Raw genomic sequence first — 23070 nt, 5'->3', positions numbered from 1 at the left:
TCTCCCACTGAAATGCTACCAAGCCATATTTTCTTGACATTAGGGAGCAGTGAAAATACATGCCCAGACAACAATGAGCTCACACAGAAGACTGAATGACTCCCAACATGTTGCCCTATTAAGGGGCTGGGAGAGGGAAGACCATGTCTTATGTGTTCTCTGCATCTCCCTCTCTCTCTCTCCCCCTTTCTTCCTCCCACCCTCCCTCACACACACACACACACACACACACACACACACACGCACACGCACACGCACACGCACACGCATGCACAGCACATACCACAACAGCTTAGCAGTTGAGAGTGTGGCTTTGTGACCAGGCAACTTTATTCAAGTCCTGACCGTGCCACTTATTAACCATGAGATCCTGGGCAATCACTCACTCTTCTGTGTCCAGGTTTCACAGGTGACTCTCCATAAATATTTTTGAATGAGCAAAGGGATACAAAAAGAAACATAGGATTGAAGAGTGGAAGAGTAGAAGAAGGTGGACAAATAGCATCATAATTTTTCATTTGTGCCAGGTTCACATACACATACACATACATCCAACAATTACTGACTCAGGTCATAGTCTGAAGTACGTTATCAAGAACAGAAACCATAGACTGTCTTATGAAAACTAATGAACAAGGATATAGCTTTCCTTCAGTGATAGTGCCCTTCTTCCTGATGGCCAAAAAATTACCTAAGCAAGCAAACAGAAAATCTACGTCAAAATTACCACTTTTCTGTCTTAAGTCTGTTATCACACATGCACTTCTTTTTAAAAAATGAATTGGATCAGAATAGATATTTCTAAAAAAAAAAAAAAAGCCATTACTTTCATTCAACCACCATTTTATAACAGCAAAATAGAACTGAATCTTACCAAAATACACTATCACAGGAGACACTTCTAAAGTTATTATTGCTGTATTATTCCTTACCTCACAGTAAAAGATGGAGATTTTACAGATTCATACAAGCAATAAAGTACAATTTCAGAAGAGCTGTGTTACACAAAGTGTAAAAGTTGTAGGGAATTTTTATCCTGTTAATGGAATGGGGACCCTACAGCAGAGGGGCCATAAATCACAGGAGATAGGGGAAAATGACAAGGAATTTGAGAGCAGAGGCCATGGGAAGACCACACTGTACTGCCAATTTTTAGCTACAATTCAGTTTTCCTTCATCTTTAAAATACAAGTAACGATACAAACTCCCAAAGGAGTGTTATAAGAAATACATGATACATCATATCTGAAAAGCATTTTTGTAAGTTTTCAAATGTTTTTAAAGGTGATAGGGAAAAAACAGTCCACTTTATTTTAATTTACACAGCCTCTACAAGGGCAGAAATGCAGAGAGCCTTATTTAAGACAATAACAGGGGCGCCTGGGTGGCGCAGTCGGTTAAGCGTCCGACTTCAGCCAGGTCACGATCTCGCGGTCCGTTAGTTCGAGCCCCGCGTCAGGCTCTGGGCTGATGGCTCAGAGCCTGGAGCCTGTTTCCGATTCTGTGTCTCCCTCTCTCTCTGCCCCTCCCCTGTTCATGCTCTGTCTCTCTCTGTCCCAAAAATAAATAAACGTTGGAAAAAAAAATTAAAAAAAAAAAAAAAGACAATAACATAGAAATATTCACCTTTAAAACCATTGACAGGATCGTGGCATCAATTGTCCAAATCCCAAGGCTGAAGAGTTTACCAAGACACTGCCAAACACAAGAGCAATGTGAGACATGTCACGTTTCCCTCAATAAATACTCTTCTTCTCCACCTTCTAAAGAGACAGAAAATGCAAACTTCTTCCCAACTAGTCAAAATAATTGCTTTTCCATAAGGAAATAATAAACAGGAATGAACAAGGGAGCGCCCAAAGCAGTGTTATAACACAAACAAAAATGGAAGCCAGAATATGTGCCCATCCCCTTCCTGAGCTCTAAAGAGGAAAAGAAGTATAAAAACTACATGAGGAACTACTTCCCACAAGCTCTCTTTATTAACTATGTGTAGGTATTTGCATTTTTGGAAATACACTTTCCCAAGTTCACTTCCCATTCCCTGGTGCAAATGGCACACGGTCATTGTCTACAAGCATGCTGCTCAGGTGAGCCATGCTAGAAAGAGGGTCTTGCTCAGCACTGAATACTGAGGTCTTCTAAATTGTTTTGATGCTTCAATGGCCAGTGCATGTTAGTTTTGGCAGAACAGACCTATGGAAAACTGTTCTCATATTTGTTGGCTCTGATACTTTGCATGTCAGATGAAACAGCAATGCAAAACTAAAACTGCTCCAGGCCAAAGAAGGCTGAATTTTGTTTGGCTTCTGGGAGGCACAGAATCACGGTAGGAAAGCACTCGGTGGCAGTCTGGAGATGTGAGTTCTAGACTCCACATCATTGGATTTTTATTGGTTGCATACTATTCAGCAAATGTACATACCAAAATTTATAGTCATTCCCCCACAGATGAGCTTTTCAAGTAGTAAGTTGTTATACAAGTTTAATATTGGTGCCTAAGTATGTAAAACTTCCATCAAGGGAATAAACTGTCACATTTGGGGACGGGATAAGAACAAAGAGGAGCTGCAGCCAGGAACTTCGGACCACTAGGCAACTCTTCAGAATAGATGCAAATAAGGAATCCAGGGAAAGGCCTGGCACTCTGCCTCCATGGAGACAAGGCAGTCAAGGAAACTGGGCCTCCTGGTAACTAAGTTAGAATAAATACTTGTTCCTGGGAGAAGTCTCACCCATTCCACAGCCACGCAAAAATGCTCATCAAGGAAAATCTGATTTTCTGCAGCAGCAGCAAATGGCCTCCAAAGTAGCTTAAGGTAAAGGGCCAAGTGTGGGTGACAAATTCTGCTGTCTAAAGTGCTTGAAAGGCAGTAAAGTGAGAGGTATCTCTGTAGCATAAAAGTTGTTAAGGAAAAGGAAATGCAGTTGGTTTCAATCTTAGTGTAAAGAAATTTTTTAATTTTTTTTTTTAATTTTTTTTTTCAACGTTTTATCTATTTCTGGGACAGAGAGAGACAGAGCATGAACGGGGGAGGGTCAGAGAGAGAGGGAGACACAGAATCGGAAACAGGCTCCAGGCTCTGAGCCGTCAGCACAGAGCCCGACGCGGGGCTCGAACTCACGGACCGCGAGATCGTGACCTGGCTGAAGTCGGACGCCCAACCGACTGCGCCACCCAGGCGCCCCAGAAATTTTTTAATTTTTTTTAATGTTTATTTTTGAGAGAGAGAGAGAGAGAGAGAGAGAGAGAGAGAGAGAGCATGAGCAGGGTAGTGGCAGAGAGAGGGAGACACAGAATCCAAAGCAGGCTCCAGGCTCTGAGCTGTCAGCAAGAGCCTGACATGGGGCTCGGACCCATGAACCGTGAGATCATGACCCGAGCCAAAGTCGAAGTCCAACTCAGTTGGACTGAGCCACCCAGGCGCCCCCTCAGTGTAAGGAATTTTTTTAATTGCTCACCACGGTCTGCAGTATATTCGTATATACTATTTACAGGCATTATATAAACAGATTTCTTTTTTTTTAAACTGTTTTCCTTCTTTTATGTAGCACTGGAGTTGAGGAGATATACAGAGGATTCATGCATCCCTGACAGGGCCATCTGAAGTGAATCCTATGTTTAAACTTTCATAACTGTATACAGAAGACATAAAATAATTTTACCAGAAAATTTTTCCCAATAGTAGTTTAAAATGTACCAGTGACAACAGAGATACCTCTGTTGAAATATGATGGCTAACTTAACATACAGCTTAAAATTTTAAGATAAAGGGCAGTGATTTTGCAAAGTGTTTTAGAATTTAAAATGACTTTGACCATCTTTTTTAAAACAGGCAGAAAAGTAAACTATACAAATCCAAGATGTAAAATGACTGAGTCTACAAAATCCTACAAAATCCAAACTGCAATCTGAGAAGTTAAAAAAAATATGTTTCAAAGAAAACAATGCTGATGAAGTTTATTAGACACCAGACTGATTTATTCAGAGTTTATTAGTTCCCTTTTCTTCCAAGTGTGTAAGCATATGGCAGAGAATTTTCTCTTAAAAAAAAAAAAAAAGGAGGAGTTTTATAAAAGAAAAGATGGCCTAAAGTCTAGACTGTCTCTTAAGAGCCCTTCCTGTGTACTAATCCTGAATTTCATTCATAACTCATCTCCTTAGAGGTAATCCAAACAGATTAAGAAATAAAATGCTTTCTTCTTCTGTCTTTTTTGCTTTGCAAACTGTTTTTAAATTAATACTTCCTGCTCCCTCCCAAGAACCCTGGAACCTTTGCAAACAGTTGTTAAATAGCTATAATTCTTTCTCATACTCATTCAACATTCACCAGCACTCACAAGATAAGCAACATCCACTTGAAGGTATCATAGTGTCAAATGCTGTACTAAAAAAAAAAGTGATTTACAGCAGCTGGTAAACACAGACATCTAATTCAAGAAAACACTGCAAAAGACAGAGAAGATCTGTGCTTTAGACAAGGGTTGTGAGAGTTTCTGAATTGTTAGTACTTCAAAGCTTCATTCTATTACACTATATACAACTCAACTTATAACTTATTTTTCAGTTTTCCTTGGGACTAAACAATGCTTAAAACAACTACCAGACCACCTGCCAAATTTTATTTTTTTTAATTTGTATATTCATTTTCTTGTGCAATTTCAGTTTTCTGGAGTCAACTACAGAAATGATTTATGATTTACTCTGGTAAATTTCCACAGCTTTGTGTAAAGAAAAACTCAAAAGCATTTTGGCAAAAGAATTATGTGCTGCCAAACATACAATGTATGCATCAGGTTCAGAATGTTGGGAGGCAGATTCAAAGGAAAAACTGTTCCCTCCATCTTTCCAGAAGAAATCTTTGCAAACATGGCTAACTAAGAATTGATGTAACCTAGTATTTTTAAAGTTATTTGGTTTTTAGTCAGGAAATACATTCAAATGAGTAACAAGGGAGAGAAAACAAAACCCACAAGACTCTCTTTGGAGTTAAGTCATCCAAACCATTGGTTTTACCAAGTAGCAAAAACAACCACATTAATACAGTTCCCATCTTCTCACTGCTAAGTGATTTTCTTGATTCCATACACTGTTGGTACACATTTTACATAAAAACTCTTTTAAGGTTTAAAGATCTCAGTTCCCATAGTCAGTGGTGCAATGGTCCAAACTCAAACTCTAATTGTAGTGTCTGGATAACCACAAATGAAAATATTTTACAGTGTGTCCCAATTAATCAAAGGAACACTTGATCTAAGATTGAACCCCAGCACCCGTGGTCATACACAATCTCTTTAGCAAACATAATCTTACTAATCAGCAAGAATTTACATTGTAATTTTTGTGATTTTTAATTTTTATTTGTTATGCAAGTGTTTTCAGAAATAAAAGGAGTCCATCTCAGGCAGCATAGAAAGTTGGTATCTTGCCCAATGACTATGGGAATCTTTGGGAAAGTGTGGTGAGAGTTCATCATCAAATAAATTTTAACATCTCAGTGAGTGATTTTCAAATTTCAGTATATAGCAGAACTGCTGTGGTTAAGTTGAAGCATCGCTAATTTTAGTTCCACAGGTGGTGATTCAGATGCCCATCCAAGCTTTAGAACCACTGATCTAGATTGTACAGTCAGGATCTTTCCTAGATTTTATCCTAGGAATTATCTTTTAATATAGCTTACCTTATTAAATCTGGATTAAAACTCTATCCTTAATTCTATGACTGCTCATCCCTTGTCTTCTCCATACATGATCGATTGCTCTCTGGTTTTCAGCAACAACTCACTGTCTGGCTAAGTCTCCCTGATCCTAGGGAGAGAAAGGAAGGGGTCAGCTCCATCAGAGGGAAACCCTGTGGATGAGTGAGACCTGAATTCAATTAACTTAGTTCAATGATATCTCCATTTCCTTAGAGAAAAAGAACATGTCTAGCCCTCATATAAACTGCTGTAACAGCTGGATCTAGATGAAATACATGACATCGCTTCCCCTCTGGAAGATCCTAGTTCTTCAGAAAATACCGTGGGAAATCTGCTGACAATTTCCTGTAGCCTGACCAACACTAATTCCCAGTGATGTCAACCATTTCCTCTCCATGTGGTTTTGCAAAGCCCTTTGTCATGGCAAAATCTGTTCTTCAGGAGAATTTGCTAAGATATATTTTGCTCTTGCTATATCTCATGCCCAGAGAAGTGCCCAAGCATAGTAGGCACACAGTAAGTACCTGTTAAATGAATGGTCTCCTGCCACATACAGTGTGTGCTCTTTATCATCGTCAAGGACATAATAAACTCAGTACACAGAACTCTGCAAAATAACAAGGCAGCTATCTTTGTGCATAATTGATCTACCACAGAGTTGACTTCCATTTTATATACATATTTATCATTGAAACTTGTCTTAAATACAACATCATTCAGATTTCTTACCTGTACCATAATTCAATTGATATGATGCCAGATTTTTAGTATTAGTTTACAAATTTAGGCCATCTGATACCGGCTAATATGAGATGGCCCTAGAATTTACCCTAATATATTCTGAAGCATGATCACATTCATGAAAGACTCTCTATCCTTAAACATACAAGCAGAATCCTAGTGTGTAACCCTCTGCCATCTGAATAGTGTTGTCGTTTCTGAAATGGTCAGATTTTCCAGAATGGGCACCTCCTGTCTCCTACTGACTCAGCAAATGAATGCTCCTTCTACATATATTACAACAGAAAGTCTGTTCTATTTATATAAAGTTAGATTACATGAATTGAAGCTGTTTTACTTATGCAGGGTTAGACTCTATCCAATAAAAATGATCTCTAAAAGTTGTCTATCAATCAAATTTTGTAAATTGAATTATAATCTAAATTACTGGGGGAATTTGTCAGTTGATGTGAGCCTATGATATTGCCTTTTGTAAACTGACAAAAAAGGAAATGTAATTATAAAAGTAAATTGTTTTACTACCAACAAATCTGTCATTTTGTTATTAAAGTAATGTTTTGTTTCAGCAGCTTGAGGAGGCCCTTTTGGATATGGTTCATGTCTTAAAGGAGAGACTAGGGCATTTATAAAAAACACAGATGAGGCACCTGAGTGGCTCAGTTAGTTAAGGGTCTGACTCTTGATTTCTACTCAGGTCATGATCACACAGTTCATGAGATCAAGCTGTGCTAACAATGCAGAGACTGCTTGGGATTCTCTCTCTCTCTCTCTCTCTCTCTCTCTCTCTCTCTCTCTGCCCCTCCTTCTGGAAATAAATATTAAAAAATAATAAGAAGAAGATAAAAAACACATATATTTACTAGCCAAGTGAATTCTCCCTAAATTCTTTCTTCCACTGAATAGACACTTATTGAAATGCTAAGCCAAACATTAAACAATAGAGAACTGGACAGTCACAGCTTCTGCCTTTATAAAGTTTACATTCAAGAAGGAAATGTGAACATTAAGAAAATACTTACAAGTACAACAGGCGCTAAGAGAAATCCAGATTGATACTGGGATATTTAAAATGATGTCTCTTCAAGCCCTGCCAGGGGATACCTCATTTAGGATGAGGCCCAAACAATGAATGACAATGCCAAGCAAAGTAAGAAGAACTAAGAAACACTGGGTTCAGAGGCAACAAACACAGATTGTTATGTAAAAGGAATTGAATGAAGCCCAGTGAGGCCAATGTAGAGAAGTGATGCGAAAGGAGGGAGAAGTTGGCAGGGGAAGCTGAAGGTATGGTTAGGACTCAGCTTGTGGAGGTCCATGCCACCATGTGAGATGTTTGAGACTTTGTTGTGAGAACAGGAGAAAACCACTGAACGGGGTAAAGCAGGTATTATGGTAATGATTTCATGAACACACGTCAAGCCCAACACTTCGCCAGTTCTCACTAGAGCCATCTGTTGCAGTCTAACGTAACTTCAAAGGGCCAGAGCCAGAGGCATACAGGGCTGGCATGCAGACAGTTGATTTTAGGCAGTGAGCCCAAAGAACATGTACCTAAATAGCTGAAAGTGTACATGCTAGTGTGGAATAAGACAGCCCCAGTGGTGAGCAAGAGGCACTTGTGCAGCTGAGGCAGGTGCCATTAGGCTAATGGTATCCTGTAGCTGACTGGAACAGCAAGGCTGAAATTAAAAGATGGGATAAGAGGGGCGCCTGGGTGGCGCAGTCGGTTAAGCGTCCGACTTCAGCCAGGTCACGATCTCGCGGTCCGTGAGTTCGAGCCCCGCGTCGGGCTCTGGGCTGATGGCTCAGAGCCTGGAGCCTGTTTCCGATTCTGTGTCTCCCTCTCTCTCTGCCCCTCCCCCGTTCATGCTCTGTCTCACTCTGTCCCAAAAATAAATAAACGTTGAAAAAAAAAAAATTAAAAAAAAAAAAAAAAAGATGGGATAAGAACATGTGAGGCAGGGGCACCTAAGCAGCTCAGTAGGTTAAATGTCTGACTTTGGCTCAGGTCATGATCCCACGGTTTGTAGGCTCGAGCCCTGTGTCAGGCTCTGTGCTGACAGCTCGGAGCCTGGACTCTGCTTCAGATTCTGTGTCTCCCTCTCTCTCTGCCCCTCCCCTGCTTGCTCTCTCTCTCTCTCTGGCAAAATAATAAACATTTAAAAAATAAAAATAATAAAAACCATGTGAGGCAGGACATGAGAAGCATCAGATTTGCCACCCAATGTACCATTCCCTCAAGAGCTGGCTACAAACCTGAAATTATTTGCCATCTAAATGCAGAACCCACGTAAAGCATTTGGAGAACAGGTACTGGAGAGGAGGACTGGTCCTTTAGTGTCTACTTCCATTTACAACCAATGCTTTTATCTTTCCGAATAACACCACGTGCCGGACTCTGTGCAAACACTTTACAATGTCACATTTAATCCTTCCAACAATCCTATGAGGAGGTGCTGTCATTCTAACTGTATCATTTATCTATTGCTGCAGAGCAAATTATCCCAAATTCAGTAGCTGAAAACAATAAACATTTATTATGTCTCTCAGTTCCTGTATGTCAGAAACTGGGGGGAAATCTGACTGGGTGTTTCCAGCTCAGATTCTCTCACAAGGTTACAGTCAAGACATTGGCCAAGTTTGCAGACATCTGAAGGCTTCACTGGGCCTGAGTATGTGCATCCAAGATAGCTCACTTATATGGTGCTCTCTGTATGCAGAAAACCTCAGCTCCTGCCAGGTGGGCTGTTCCTCAGACTGCTGGACTATCCTCACAACATGGCCACTAGCTTTCCCCAGACTAAGCAATCCAAGAGAAAGGGCAAGGCAGAAGCCACAATGTCTCTGATTACCTAGCCTCAGAAGTCCCACACCATCATTTCCACAGTAACAAGTCAACCTTATTCAACATGGGAAGACACCACACACGTCACGAATACTAGGAGGCAGGGATCACTGGGGCCATCTTGGAGGCCAGATGCCACAGTCACAATATTACACATGAAGCTACTGGGGCCCAGAGAGCTAAACTGACTTTCCTAAGTCACACAGTAAGTTGAACCAGGTTCTCTCTGACTGTAACTCTTATGTCTTCAGTCACTGCACTGTACTGCCTCTTTAAGTAAACTGGTACTTAAAGCCAAAGATATTGAACCACACAGGGAAATATTTAATCTAAAATAATATCGAGGAAAAAAACCTGGGGCCTACCAACAGACTTAATTTGGCATGGATTTCTGGCTCCAGCTGTCTTCTGTAGAGACTAAATGGTCAGATTTATAAACACAGATGTACTTGTGCCAGAATTAATCGAACACTGCATGGCATCATGTAAAAAAAAAAAGGGGGGGGGGCACAATCTGAAAAGTTTAATTTAGTAAAATAAACTGACTTCAAAGCAGCCCAAATCATTTCAATACTCCCCAGGAGAAGGAGAAGGAAGAGAAGGAGAAGGAGGAGAGGAGGAGGAGGAGGAAGACAATGATTAACGACGTGATAGACGTATATAACCATTCTGTCCTTTCTACAGGATGGGGGCAAGGATTGGTTTCTTCTTTGTATTTACAAGGCATGGAAACCAAGGCCAGATGACTAACTGTTGCTATAAATCAATCAGGATGCCCAACTTGAGTACTCTGTGGAGATGCTTGGGTTACAGTTCTCAGCAGTGCAGTGCTGTGCAATTAAAGCAAAATGTGAAAGCTGTGGAGCAAATAGGTGTACTAAAGGATGTTCTCCACCTGTACCTATGTGGTATCAACCCAGGGACCCCATCACATCCATTTAATGAAGTATCAGTATTGGAGTAGAAAGATAAAAGGAACAACATTTACATTCTGTGGTCCAGGCAATATCAAACACATTGATACTTAAGTCACATACAGAAAACATAGGGACAATATTCTCGGTGTAGAGTGAAACTGTATTCTCATGACCTCCTTAATCATCACACAAGCCCTGGCTTAGGTTGCCTCTCACGCATCTCCAGGCCCTCCTGCCAGTGGAGAAAGCCAGGGTGTAATCCGTCCCAGTTCTCACTGAGGAGTCTGTCAATCTCACTCTCCACACTTCTCACAGACCTGTCCCCATCATCTTCCACTACCAGAACAATGCCCCATTGTTTAATGTAAGTAACAATCTTAGAGCTTCATGTACTGGTTCTTTTCAACCACAGCCCTTGTGAAAGCTTTTGCTCTCTGTATTTCCTTCTCTTTTATGAAAGTTAACAAAAAGCAGCATATCATGGGCTGAGATCCATGCAGCAAATTGAAGCCATTCCACACTCAACGGTTTCCAGCAGTTGTTCCTATCTGCAGACCAGGCCTACAAACTCAAATCATTTTCATTCATTTAAACTTCTGTTACAAAGCTTTAGGGATGGAATAAATTAGCCAGCTCATCTTTCCCTCAATTTCATAAAAGCACAGAGTACCATTTCTTTAAAGAGCATTTCATGGAATAGACATCATTTCTTGCAGTAGAGCAGCCTGATAAACAGGGTAAGGGATTGCAACAGTGTTCAACAAGATTTGAAAGGAACGTTGAACAAAAAGTGGTAGGGGTTCTGCCCCAATAAAGCACTTTAAACTTTCCAAGGTCTTTGATCTTAAAAAGTGAAACTTTGGTACATCACTATTACAGCCTCCCGGAATATTTCTAGTATTTTTTTCCTGAGAAAATGGAATCTCCAAAACATTAACTAACAAACATAAATCTTATCAACTGCTTTCCATCCCATTTCCCTGTCCCATACCATTTCAGATATACTCATGTTAACCCTAAGAGATATCCATACTGTTATAAAGGATGGATACACTTATGTGGAAGGACAAAATAGTTCCACAGAAAAACTCCAAATCAATCATAAGACAACCACAAAAACAAGAGTTTTTAACCTGAGCTCTTTGGGTCAGGGGGCACTGGAAGGAGGGATCCAAGAGGGGGGAAAAAGAAGCAAAACCGACAGGGCTTCTGAAGAACAATGGAGACATGTTCCAAGTAATTAAACTTGAAAATCAACTTTGGTTCCCACCTAAAGCCAGGAATATCTATGAACTCCTTTCCACAGCACCAGAAGTAAGTGGATATAATGTGATACAATGAAGCTTAAGCTCTGGGGTCCCTCATTTCATGGGTCCCTTCCAAGAACATCTCTGTTCCTATTTTTATATTTGTAATTTTGAGTTCTTTTTTCTTACACGGGGCCTCCCAAACTATTTAAGATCTAGGGCCCTTAAAATTTGGATTCATTTTTGCACCACACATTTTTAGAAGTATCCCTTCATCATTTCTACAAATATAAGCAAAAGCAAAGAGAAACAAAAATAACTAAAGCATTTAAAGACACTTAGAGCTGGTTACCCAGTGGCTATGCTTGAAATCCTTCCAAGGTTTCCCATGATATTTTGAACAAAATCTAAACTCTAGTGGTTTGCAAAGGCCTCCATGATCTGGCTCCTTCTTCAATTCCAAGTCATTCCACTCTCCCCCTAATCCCCTGTATGACCTCCAGTCACACTGTCCTCCTTGTAACTCGTCTACATCATCAACCTCTTTCCCATCTCACATCCTTTCCCTATTGTTTCTGCTATTGAACCTCTCTTTCTCCCCCTTGTCACATTGCTGGTACCATGCTGTTTTAGGGTTCTCTGGCCCTCTCTGATGGCTAAGATATGTTCTGTATCTCCTCATCCCCACCCTTGGGTTCTCTATCATATTCTCTTCCCCTGTAGCCTTTTATACAAGTTATTGCCTTTTTTTTTTTTTTTTTTTTTTTTTTTTTTTTTTGCCTGTTTGATGACTGCCTATCTCAGTGCAATCCTGCAACTTCCATCAGGACAACAACGGTGCTTACTTTGTCTACCACTATGGATCCAGCCACTTGGGTCAGTGCCTAGTGTACAGTGGATGCCCCATAAAAATGTGACTCATGTGAATGAGTCATGTAACACAGTTAATCTTCCCGTTAACTGAACTCAATCCTTTAAAGCACAGAAACCAATAATGATAATAATAGTAATAACAATTTTGGTGAGAATCTTTCCATGTCTTTGTAAATGGACTACTTGAATGTAATATAACATTTTTCTGGCAACTCGGGGCTAAAATAATGAACAGTAAATATGATGCCTTGTAGCCAAGGAATGCTGTCCTTGGAGATTTTTTTTAATGTTTATTTATTTATATTTGAGAGACAGAGAGCGAGTGAGCCAGCACAAACAGGGGAGGGGCAGAGAGAGAGGGAGACAGAGAATCCCAAGCAGGACCTGCACTGCCAGCACGGAGCCCCACACAGAGCTCAATCCCATGAACCGTGAGATCCTGACCTGAGCTGAAACCAAGAATCGGACACTTTACTGACTGAGCCACCCAGGAGCCCCTGTTCTTGGAGATTATTGATACAAATCAGTTATTTCTGGCGCTCATATGTCAGAGATTGCTATAATTTCTTAATTTTTGTGTCTGCTTTCCTTGGTTCTTCTGCTCTGGTCACTGTCAGGCTGTCAAACCATCTTCTTGAGCTTCTCAAAGAACCTTCCTTAAGCAACTCACAATCTCGTCCTACTTCACGCTACCTTAATCTGCTTACTGGAAAGTATTAAAACTGGAAAGTAGATAACAATCATGGAGAGATGTATGCAAAGTAATGGTAGACAAGACCTCAAATGTCCGTTAGCGAATTCAGTGAGTACAGTGGCACTTATTTTAGCCACTCAAGACCATCTTTACTTGGTAACTGTAATCTGGATGGAATGTAAGCCAGGTAAGCCACCCCTGATTATTGTATGGCTAAAATGCTGTAGCCCCCTGAAAACACTGTCGTCTCAAACACCCTACTATCAGGGCTTCTGGGTGTCTCAGTCGGTTGAGTGTCTGACTCTTAATTCTAGCTCAGGTCATGATCCCAGGCTCGTGGGATCAAGCCCCAAGTCAGGCTCTGTACTGAACATGGAGTCCACTTAACATTCTCTCAGGACACCTGGGTGGCTCAGTCTGTTGAGCGCCTCTTGATCAGCACTTGCTCAGGTCATGATCTTACCGTTCGTGAGTTCGAGTCCTGAGCCTGGCTCTGGACTGACAGTGCAGAGCCTGCTTGGGATTTTCTCTCTCTCTCTGGCCCTTCCTGTCTTTCAAAATAAATAAACATTTTTAAAAAAGAGAGAGAGAGATTCTCTTTCTCTCTCTGTTCTTGCCCTGCTCGCTCTCTCTCTCTAAAAAAAAAAAAAACAAAACAAAAATAAGCCACTCAACTCTCAATACTTCTGGCCACCACGTATGTGAGGGTTTTTCCCCACTAAGCAATTCTACTTGACTATGGACACCTAATGGGTGTCCTATGATTCAATTCAATTCTGACACCATCTACCTGGAAAAAGCACCAGATCCCACAGGTTAAGGGCTCTGTCCAATAAGACTGCCTTCATTTCACATGCCAATCACAAGCCCAGGTTGTCACCTGTACCTCTAACTCACCAGCTATAAATTAGAGGCTCCCAGGACCCCCTCCTCAGGTTCAGTATTTCACTAACATGGCTCACAGAACTCAGGAAAACCATAAACCTACTAAACTACCAGTTTATCATGAAAGGATACAACTCAGGACAGCCATAAGGAAGAGACACATAGGGCAGGTTTATGGGACAGGGCACCGAGAGTCCATATCCACTCCAAGCACACCGCGCTCTCCGCATCTCCATGCATTCACTATCCTGGAAACTCCCCAAAGCCAGTATTTTTAGGGATTTTTATGGAGACTTCCTTACTCAGGCATGATTGATTAAATCCTTGGCCACTGATGACTAATTTAACATCAAGCCCCTCCCACCTCTCCAGAGGTCAAGTTCCAAACTTCTAATCACCTGGTTGGTTCCCCTGACAACAAGCCTCCATCCCAGAGTTAAGGGGCTTTCCAAAAATCACCTCATTAACAAACTCAGGTTGAAAGGGGCTTATTATGAAAAACAAGACCCTCATTTAACCTTCATCTCCCTGGCACTATCTGAGGACTGGAGGACAAAAGGCCAAACATTAAAACAAAAAAGGGCGCCGTGCTCTTATCACTTAAGAAATTACAATGGCTTTAGGAGCCACATGCCAGGAAGATCAACTATATATTTCTTCTTATAAATCACAGTATCACACCCCATACTCATTTGAGTTGTTTGCATGTCCCTTCTAAAAGAGGCAAGACAAATGCAAGCTTAAATACAAATGCAAATGTTACATAGAGAAATATATTTGGATTCTCTTGGAGAAAGGGAAAATCAAAGAAAAATATTATGCACCAGGAATACGAATTGAGAGTTAATAATTCAAAAAAAAACATACCTGAAAGCGCAAAAGGATCTCGAGCTAAAATGAAACTGGAGGCTGTGAAACGGCAAATTTCACGCATGCGCGCTGGGAGGAACGGAACTCCACGCTGAGGCGGAGACTCCTCTCCTGATCAGTGAACGTCCGCGAAGCATTTCTGTCCTGCACAAGCCAATAAACTTAATGCTTGGACTCTGGCTGGACTTCCCTCTTGTTGCACTCCTTGCCCATGAATACAACCCACCCAAAAGCCTCCAAGGCTTCGTCTATAGCTTGCTGAAGCCTGCGTTCACCCAACTGCAGCTACTCTGCTATTCCCAGATAAACTCAATTTTAGCTAATTCGAGTTTGCCTCAGTGTACTTTTATAAATAACGAGTATTTTGTCAAAAGGATACTTTGACAAAAGTAATGGCAAAGGTCAACTGTAAAGTCAATTATACCTCAATAAAACAAAACAAACAAAAAACAGAGGGGAAAAAATTTTGTAGGCTCAATCATTTAAAAAGAAAAAACGTCAGGGGCGCCTGGATAGCTCAGTCGGTTAAGCCTCCGACTTCGGCTCAAGTCATGATCTCACGGTTTGTGAGTTTGAGCCCAGCTCGGGCTCTGTGGAGCCTGCTTCAGATTCTGTCTCACCCTCTCTCTGCCCCTTCCCCACTTGTGCTCTGTCTCTCTCTTTCTCTCAAAAATACATAAATGTAAATAAAAAATAATTAAAAAGAAAAAAGCCATAATCTGTAAAACATAATAGAGGTAATAGGAGTACATGATTAATAACATAAACCTACAAATTGCCACCCTGACCTTTGGTATGTATATCAAATTCTGTCTAACCTCCTAACTTGGAATCTTTGCTGGGCTTCTCTACCCTTTCCACTCTCCATTTGGTTAGCACCTACTTACCCTCCAGGTTTGAAAGCACTTTGAAAGTTACTTCCTCAGGGAACTCATCTTTAACCTCACACTAGCATCCTTTATTTTTCATTCAGATTATTTATATAATCATTCAATGTCCTGTACAAGACTGCATGTAATCTTTTTGAGGGCAGCACACATTGTTTTATTCTTTGCTCTCTTCCCAGAGCCTGATCTAATGCCTGCTAAATACTTTTAGTTTATTATGACTATGGGTAATAAATATATGTTGAATATGTTGAATGAATAACTGAATGAATGAATCCAGTCTCCAGTATACTTGGAGAAGAGTGTCACTCTTCATGAGGAAGTTACCGATCAAAGAGTAAATAACCCCCTCTACTACATTTGCACAGCTCCATTCCCCATTCTGTGGAGGCCAGTATTTGATACCATAAAATGGAGAACAAAAAAATCTGTGACTTTGAGATTGCTTGTTTTGAACTCTATGAAGTAGGGAGTAAAAATAGAGCTTAAGAGATTCCAATGTGCACCTGACAATTTTATTTCTTTAAGTTTTCTCTTGGCCTAAACAAAGGTGTGGACTAGTGGCTCTATCATTTCCAACAGACAAAGACCAAACTACTGGCATTACAAACGTAGTAAAAGTCCTGGGTAGAGAGTAATGTCATGGCAGTGATACTGGTTACTATGGAAGTTAAGGACTGTTATTAGTGAATTCTGTAGCTATTGCTCTGGAAAAAAAACAGTGGGAGTTTACAGTTGCCCTTATAAGCAAAAGCCTAATGTCCTCAGCTACAAATACAGATTATAGGAAATCAAACAGCTAGGAGAAATGTCAGAGATGTAAATTAAATTTGGGAGTTTATGAAAATGACTAGAATTTCTAGAATAACAAATGTGAAGTATAGAATTCTCCTTTGCTTATAAAAGGATATAGAAGAAAAAATTGATTAGTTAGTTGATACTAGCCTTTTAAAAGTAATTAACCCACTGAAGCTGGGTCTATTATAAGTAATATGATGGGGCACCTGGATGGCTGTCTGTTAAGCATCCAACTCTTGATTTCAACTCAGGTCATGATCTCACCATTCGAGAGTTTGAGCCCTGCATCGTGGCCTACTGACAGTGTGGAGCCTGTTCAGTGCAGAGGGATGCTTTCTCTCTCTCCCTCTCTCCCTGCCCATCCCCCACTTTCATGCACACTGTTTCAAAATAAATAAATTTCTAAAATAAATAAATAAATAAATAAATAAATAAATAAATAAATAAAATGACAATGGAACTGTCTTTGGAACATTACCAGCATTTTGTATAATTGCTATAATTTGTCACAAATGCTTGTGATAAATTTTACGTAGTTGAGATCTCATTAAAAAAAAAAGCGTGAAACAAATACCTCTTTTTACATGTGAGATAATAATCTGGTATTAGCCAATAACGAAATAAATGATTTATTCCTCTATGAAGACTCCTTTCTGAGTTAGAAAGGAGGAATAGGTGAATTGGAATTAAAAATGAAAATATTAAATCTCTGATGGTGATGCACCATGGGCTCTTCCAGATGACTATGAAAAGTGAGAAAAAGAATTCACTAAACAATAAGCATTTGAGCCCAGTATCACTCCTGGGAACTCGCTTCCACTCTTTGAACTAGTCCATTGTATAAGCTAATACCACAAATATTACCAGTGTGAAATGATTCCAACATTTGGTTTTCCAGTCTTTTCTAGCATGTATTAATATCGTTCTCCCAAGTGAAAATTTATCTGATACTACAAAAGGCACATTCTTGTATTTTTAAATGTTTTAATTGCTCCTTATCTCATTTCAAAAATGGTTGAAGTAGCTTATAATAAATAAAAGTACGCAATAAGGAAGTCAAAAATGAAAGAGAAAACTAATTCTAAGAAATTGGAGGGGCTCCAGGGTGGCTCAGTCAGTTGAACATCTGATTCTTGATTTCAGCTCAGGTCATGATCTCATGGTTTCATGAGTTTGAGCCCCACATTGGGCTCTGTGCTGACAGCACAGAACCTGCTTGAGATTCTCCCTCTCTCTCTGCCCCTCCCCTGCTCATACTCTCTGTTTTTTCTCAAAAAAAAAAAAAAAATAGTGGGAAACAGTTAAGTTAATATCAAAAATAAGCAATGATATTCAGTTCAACTCAGCTTTCTAGAAGCCAAACTAAACCAAGGTCAATGGTGAATTACACATTTCTTATCTGAACAAAAAATATATATTGTTGATTTAGAATGTACAACTTCTAAGCAAGATATATTGCACTGCTCCTTCTACAAATGACCTTAGACAACATGGTAGACAATCCAGAAGTAACTCCTATTCAGAGGCTGTTCATATGTTCACTAATATAGTCATCCCCACTTATCTATAGGGGATACGCCCAAGACCCCCACTGGATGCCTGAAATTGCAGATAGTGAACCCTATATACACTATGTTTTTTCCTGTACATACATACCTATAATAAGTTTAATTTACAAATAAGGCCCAGAGGGGCGCCTGGGTGGCTCAGTCGGTTGAGCGCCCGACTTCAGCTCAGGTCACGATCTCGCGGTCCGTGAGTTCGAACCCCGCGTCGGGCTCTGGGCTGATGGCTCGGAGCCTGGAGCCTGCGTCCGATTCTGTGTCTCCCTCTCTCTCCCCCTCCCCCGTTCATGCTCTGTCTCTCTCTGTCTCAAAAATAAATAAACGTAAAAAAAAAAAAAATTAAAAAAAGAAAGAAATAAGGCCCAGAAAGAGATTACCAACAATAACTAAGACTAAAAATAGAACAATTATAACAAAACACCATAATGTGAAAGTTATGTAAATGTGGCATCTCTCTTTCTCAAAATATCGAATTGTACTGTACCTGTCCTTCTTCTCATGATAATGTAAGATGATATAATGCCTATATGATGAGATGAAGTGAGGTGAATGAAATAGGCATTGTGAGATTGTGACATAGTGTTAGGCTATTAAGGACCTTATGATGATATGTCAGAAGAAGGATCATGTGCTTTTGGACCATGGTTGACCAAGGGTGATGCAAACTGCAGAAAGCAAAACCTCAGATAAGAGAGGACTACTGCATATACCTACATATTAGTAAATTATTTCTGTATGCATTATAAATATGCTATATATACACACATTCGCATTTCTGAGTTGTAGCTTATATATACCTACATAAATATTCCCATACATTGCAATAAACTAAATGTTTGTGTCCCCTTGAATTTCATATGTTGAAATCCTAACCTCCCAAGCGATGGCATTAGGAGGTGAAGCCTTTGGGAGGGGATTAGGTCATGGGGTGGGGCCCTCAGAAATGAAATCCCTGCCCCTATAAAAGAGACTCCAGAGAGTTCTCTTGCCCTTTTCCCACCACATGAGGAAACAAAGAGAAATTAGCAATCTGCAAAACAGAAGAGCACTCTCACCAGATCCCAAGCATGCTGGCACCCTGATCTCAAACTTCAATCCTCCAGATTTGTGAGAAATAAATTTCTGTTGTTTATAAGCCAGCAAATTTATGGCATTTTCTTATGGAAGCCTGAATGAAGAGACACATACACACATACTGACACATAGGAAGTAACTCAGAGAATGTGCTTCTCTAAAGAGACAATGTAATAGGCTTGAGTAGACTCTTGCCAATGATGGCCACAACAATTCCTCCCATCCCTGTACACTAACACTTTGCAATGTGTCTTTGTCATTTTCTCATAAAGTAGTGGAGTATATTTCTCCTTCCTTTAAATCTGGGCTGGTCCTGTGAGCAGCCTGAACCAACATAAGTGATGGTGTGTGATTTGCTAGCCCGGGTTTCAAGAGGCCCTGTTCCAGCTCTCATGCTCTAGCAACAAGACTGCCACCACATGCAGAAGCACAGGCAGAGCGTGCACCTAGTAGACAAAAATAATGGGATATTTTGTAGCTTAACCAGCCTAAGACCATTAATTTGGCTGAGAGCCAATCAGCCCAGTCAGGAATTTTTTAGCAGCAGACTCACATTACAAAAAAAATACTAAAATTGAATGTAAATGTTTCTGGTCTGGCAGCTTTCCTGCAGGGAGTAACTCAAGGATCCAGACTCCTTCTATCTTGTGACACTATCATCAACATATGAGGAAGAGAGAGAGAGTGAGCAGTTGGTATCCCAGACATTTCACCATCTCTGCCTGTAAGGGACATATACCACTTGTACATGTACTCCATTGGTCAGAACTAGTCAGGTGACCCCACCTGGAAATAAGGGGGCTGGGAAGTATGATCCTAGCATGAGCAGCTCCTTCCAGAAACAATGCTATGAGAGGCGTGAATCCTAGGTGGTTCACTAGCTGTCTCCACCACATCTGTGAACAGAGACACAAAATTTCAGATGAATTTAAAGTGAATCAGTATGAGAAACTAAAGAGTGATAGGGACTGATTTTTAAATAGGATAACCAGTGAGGGCATTGGTGGAGGTGACATTTAAATAAAGGCATGAAGTGAGGGGCACCTGGGTGGCTCAGTCAATTGAGTGTCCAACTTCATCTCAGGTCATGATCTTATGGCTTGTGAGTTTGAGCCCCACATTGGACTTGCTGAGCTGAAGCTACTGTCAGCAGGGAACCTGCTTCAGATCCTCTGGCCCCCTCTCTTTGCCCCTCCCCTGTTTGTGCTCTCTCTCCCTTTCTCTCTCTCAAAAATAAATAAACATATAAAAAGAAAGAAAGAAAGAAAGACAAACATGAAAAGAGGGAGATATTTAAGTTATCTAGGGAAGTTGTGTCTGATACAGAAAAAACAGCAACTGCAAGGCCCTGAGGCAGATATGTTTGATGTGTTTAAGGCAGGGGTTGGTGAACTTTTTGTGTAAAGGATCATGTAGTCAATACATTAGATCTCTGTTACAACTACTCAGCTCTATATTATACTATAAAACCAGCCATATACAACATATAAAAGAATGTGTGTGGCTATCATCCAATAAAACTTTATTTACTAAAACAGGCAACAGGACAGATTTGGTCATAGGCCATAGTTTGTCATCCTCTAGTTTAAGGAAAAGCAAGGAAGGCAAATTTCTTCTCAGAAATTTGAATAGTGGGCAAGGGGGCTAGCAGAGGATAGTGAATTTGGACAGGAAACCAAGTGTTAAATCAAATGGAGCTTTACAGGTTATACTTATTGAAGGGTTTGGATTAATTCCAATGGCTTGAGAAAACTGTGGGAAGATTTTTAAATAGGGATGTAAAAAGTTCTGATTTACATTGCAAAGGATGATTCTGGCTGCTATAAGCAATAAACCCTAGGGAAGTGAGAGTAGAAGCTGGGGGAACAGTTAGTAGCAGCTAGAGCTTATACTAAAGCTGAGGGTGGCTTCAATGCGTGGGTTAGCAGTGAAGACAGTAAATAGTTGCCAGGTTGGGGACCTTACTTGGAAGAACCAACAGGATTTGCTAATCAGACAAATGTCCTGTAGGGGGGCTTTTGAGCAAGTAAGCTAGAAATATTTTTAAAAACTATGTAAATTTGAGATTTCAGAGATGATGAAATTTCTAGAGTTGACAAGGTCAAGACATGTCTATATAAGAGAGTAGCAGCACCCAAAAAAAAAAATTAATTAATTAATTAAATAAATAAATAAATAAAATAAAGATAGTGAAAATCAGGAGGAAGGCTGAGGAACCATGCTCAATAAGAAATGAAAAGTAATATGTATTAATAATCCTGTGACCTTTGAGTCAGCAGTGACCAGGATGATACTAAGAGTCAGCTGTGTCCTGCACTGTCCATTTAATGTGATCATCTAATCAAAGAGTGATGTCCCCAGAGATCTGTCCAGTAACCACAACCAAGAAAAACAAAACAGACAAAAAACAGGTAAATCAAAGCAACCACCATTAAATAATATGAAACTAGAAAATGTTGGTGCCTAGCTCTTCACAGGTCCCACAGAGAAACAAACACCTGGTAGTCAGACTTGATGAAATTTGACATTCATATGAACATCCATTCAACATGACCCAAAAGCAAACTTGGAAAACAATTTAAATCTTTATGGTAGACATTCACAAAATGCCACTGGGATACCTTATCCCTAATCTACTTCAAAACCACTTTTTGCTCTCAATCCACAACACCAGGGACAGTAACTGTACCACAACCTTCCTTCTGTCTCTAAAACTTTTTAGAATTTTCTCTAAAACCTGGCCTATGCTAAGGTTTTCCTATCTTGTCCTTCATTCTCTTAATCTTTTCCACTTTGAGTTATTATTCTTCCAGGGCTTACCCCATCAAGCTTATCTCCATTCTTTTCATTAATCCAATTCTTCATAATGAAACCCCAGAAACTGAGCTGGCAAAGTCAGCATTCTCCTGGACAGGCATGAAAGGAAAAGATGCTGTGATATTTGGAGCAGTGCTTCTCAAATTTCAACATGCATCAGAAGCACCTAAAGAGTTTATTAAAATGCAGATTCCTGAGTTCCATCTGGGGGGCAGGGATGATCCGGAGGTCTGGGTGAGGCCCAAGAATATGAACTTCTAACAAACTCTCAGGTGGATGATGATACTAGTGGCCCACCAACAACACTTGGAGTAGTAGCATGATGGAGCCCTTGGGAAAAAGATTTTAAAGGTCATTTAGGCAAATCCACTGTAATTCACTGCAGGGTTTAATATTTAGTACCACTTATCTACATACACATTTTTTCTTTCAGAATAGGAAGAAAGAAAGAAAGAAAGAAAGAAAGAAAGAAAGAAAGAAAGAAAGAAAGAAAGAGAGAGAGAAAGGAAGGAAGGAAGGAAGGAAGGAAGGAAGGAAGGAAGGAAGGAAGGAAGGAAGTTTAAATTTGTCTGTCCACTTGACTGGCCAAGGGATGCCCAAATAGCTGATAAAACATTATTTTGGGTGTGGCTGTGAGGATGTTTCTGGAAGAGATTAGCATTTGAATTGGTAGACTACATACAGAAGATCACACTCACCAATATGGTTGATGTTCTCTTTGTTCTTGGGCCTTATGACTCAGATGGCAATTTATATCATCAGGGCCCTTCCCCTTCAGTTCCCCCAATTCTCAGGCTTTTAGACTCCAGCTGAATTATACTACCAGCTTTCTTGGTTCTCCAGCTTGCTGAAGGCAGATTGTGGAACTTCTCAGCCTCCATAACTGAGTGAGCCAATTTCTATAATAAATCCCCTCATATACATACATATATCTTATTTGTCTGTTTCTTGGGAAAACCATGACTAATACAAATAGATGATAGATGATAGATAGATACAGAGATACAGAGATACGTAGGAAGAACACTCACTGGAGAAAAACAGAGAAGGAGAAAAGAAGGAGCAGGAAGAAAAGAAAGAAAGGAGGGAAGGAAGAAGAGAGGGAGGGAAGGAGGAAGGAAAAGAAAGAATTCAAGATCTTCCCCTGCCAATCTGCCA

At 40.2% G+C, this 23070-nt stretch overlaps 1 long non-coding RNA gene across 1 annotated transcript in view; it reads left to right on the top strand.

The window, feature by feature from the left end:
• Window positions 1-1907: 1907 nt before the first annotated feature.
• The window catches only part of LOC123591685, a 40091-nt gene continuing 18928 nt past the window's right edge, over window positions 1908-23070 (top strand). The window contains exon 1 of the long non-coding RNA XR_006709460.1: window positions 1908-2819. This is a non-coding gene — a long non-coding RNA (uncharacterized LOC123591685). The remainder of the gene's footprint in view (window positions 2820-23070) is intronic.

The sequence above is a fragment of the Leopardus geoffroyi genome, chromosome B1 (genome assembly GCF_018350155.1).
Source record: "Leopardus geoffroyi isolate Oge1 chromosome B1, O.geoffroyi_Oge1_pat1.0, whole genome shotgun sequence".
Classification (NCBI taxonomy): Eukaryota; Metazoa; Chordata; class Mammalia; order Carnivora; family Felidae; genus Leopardus; species Leopardus geoffroyi.
This window is presented reverse-complemented; position numbering and strand designations above follow the sequence as displayed.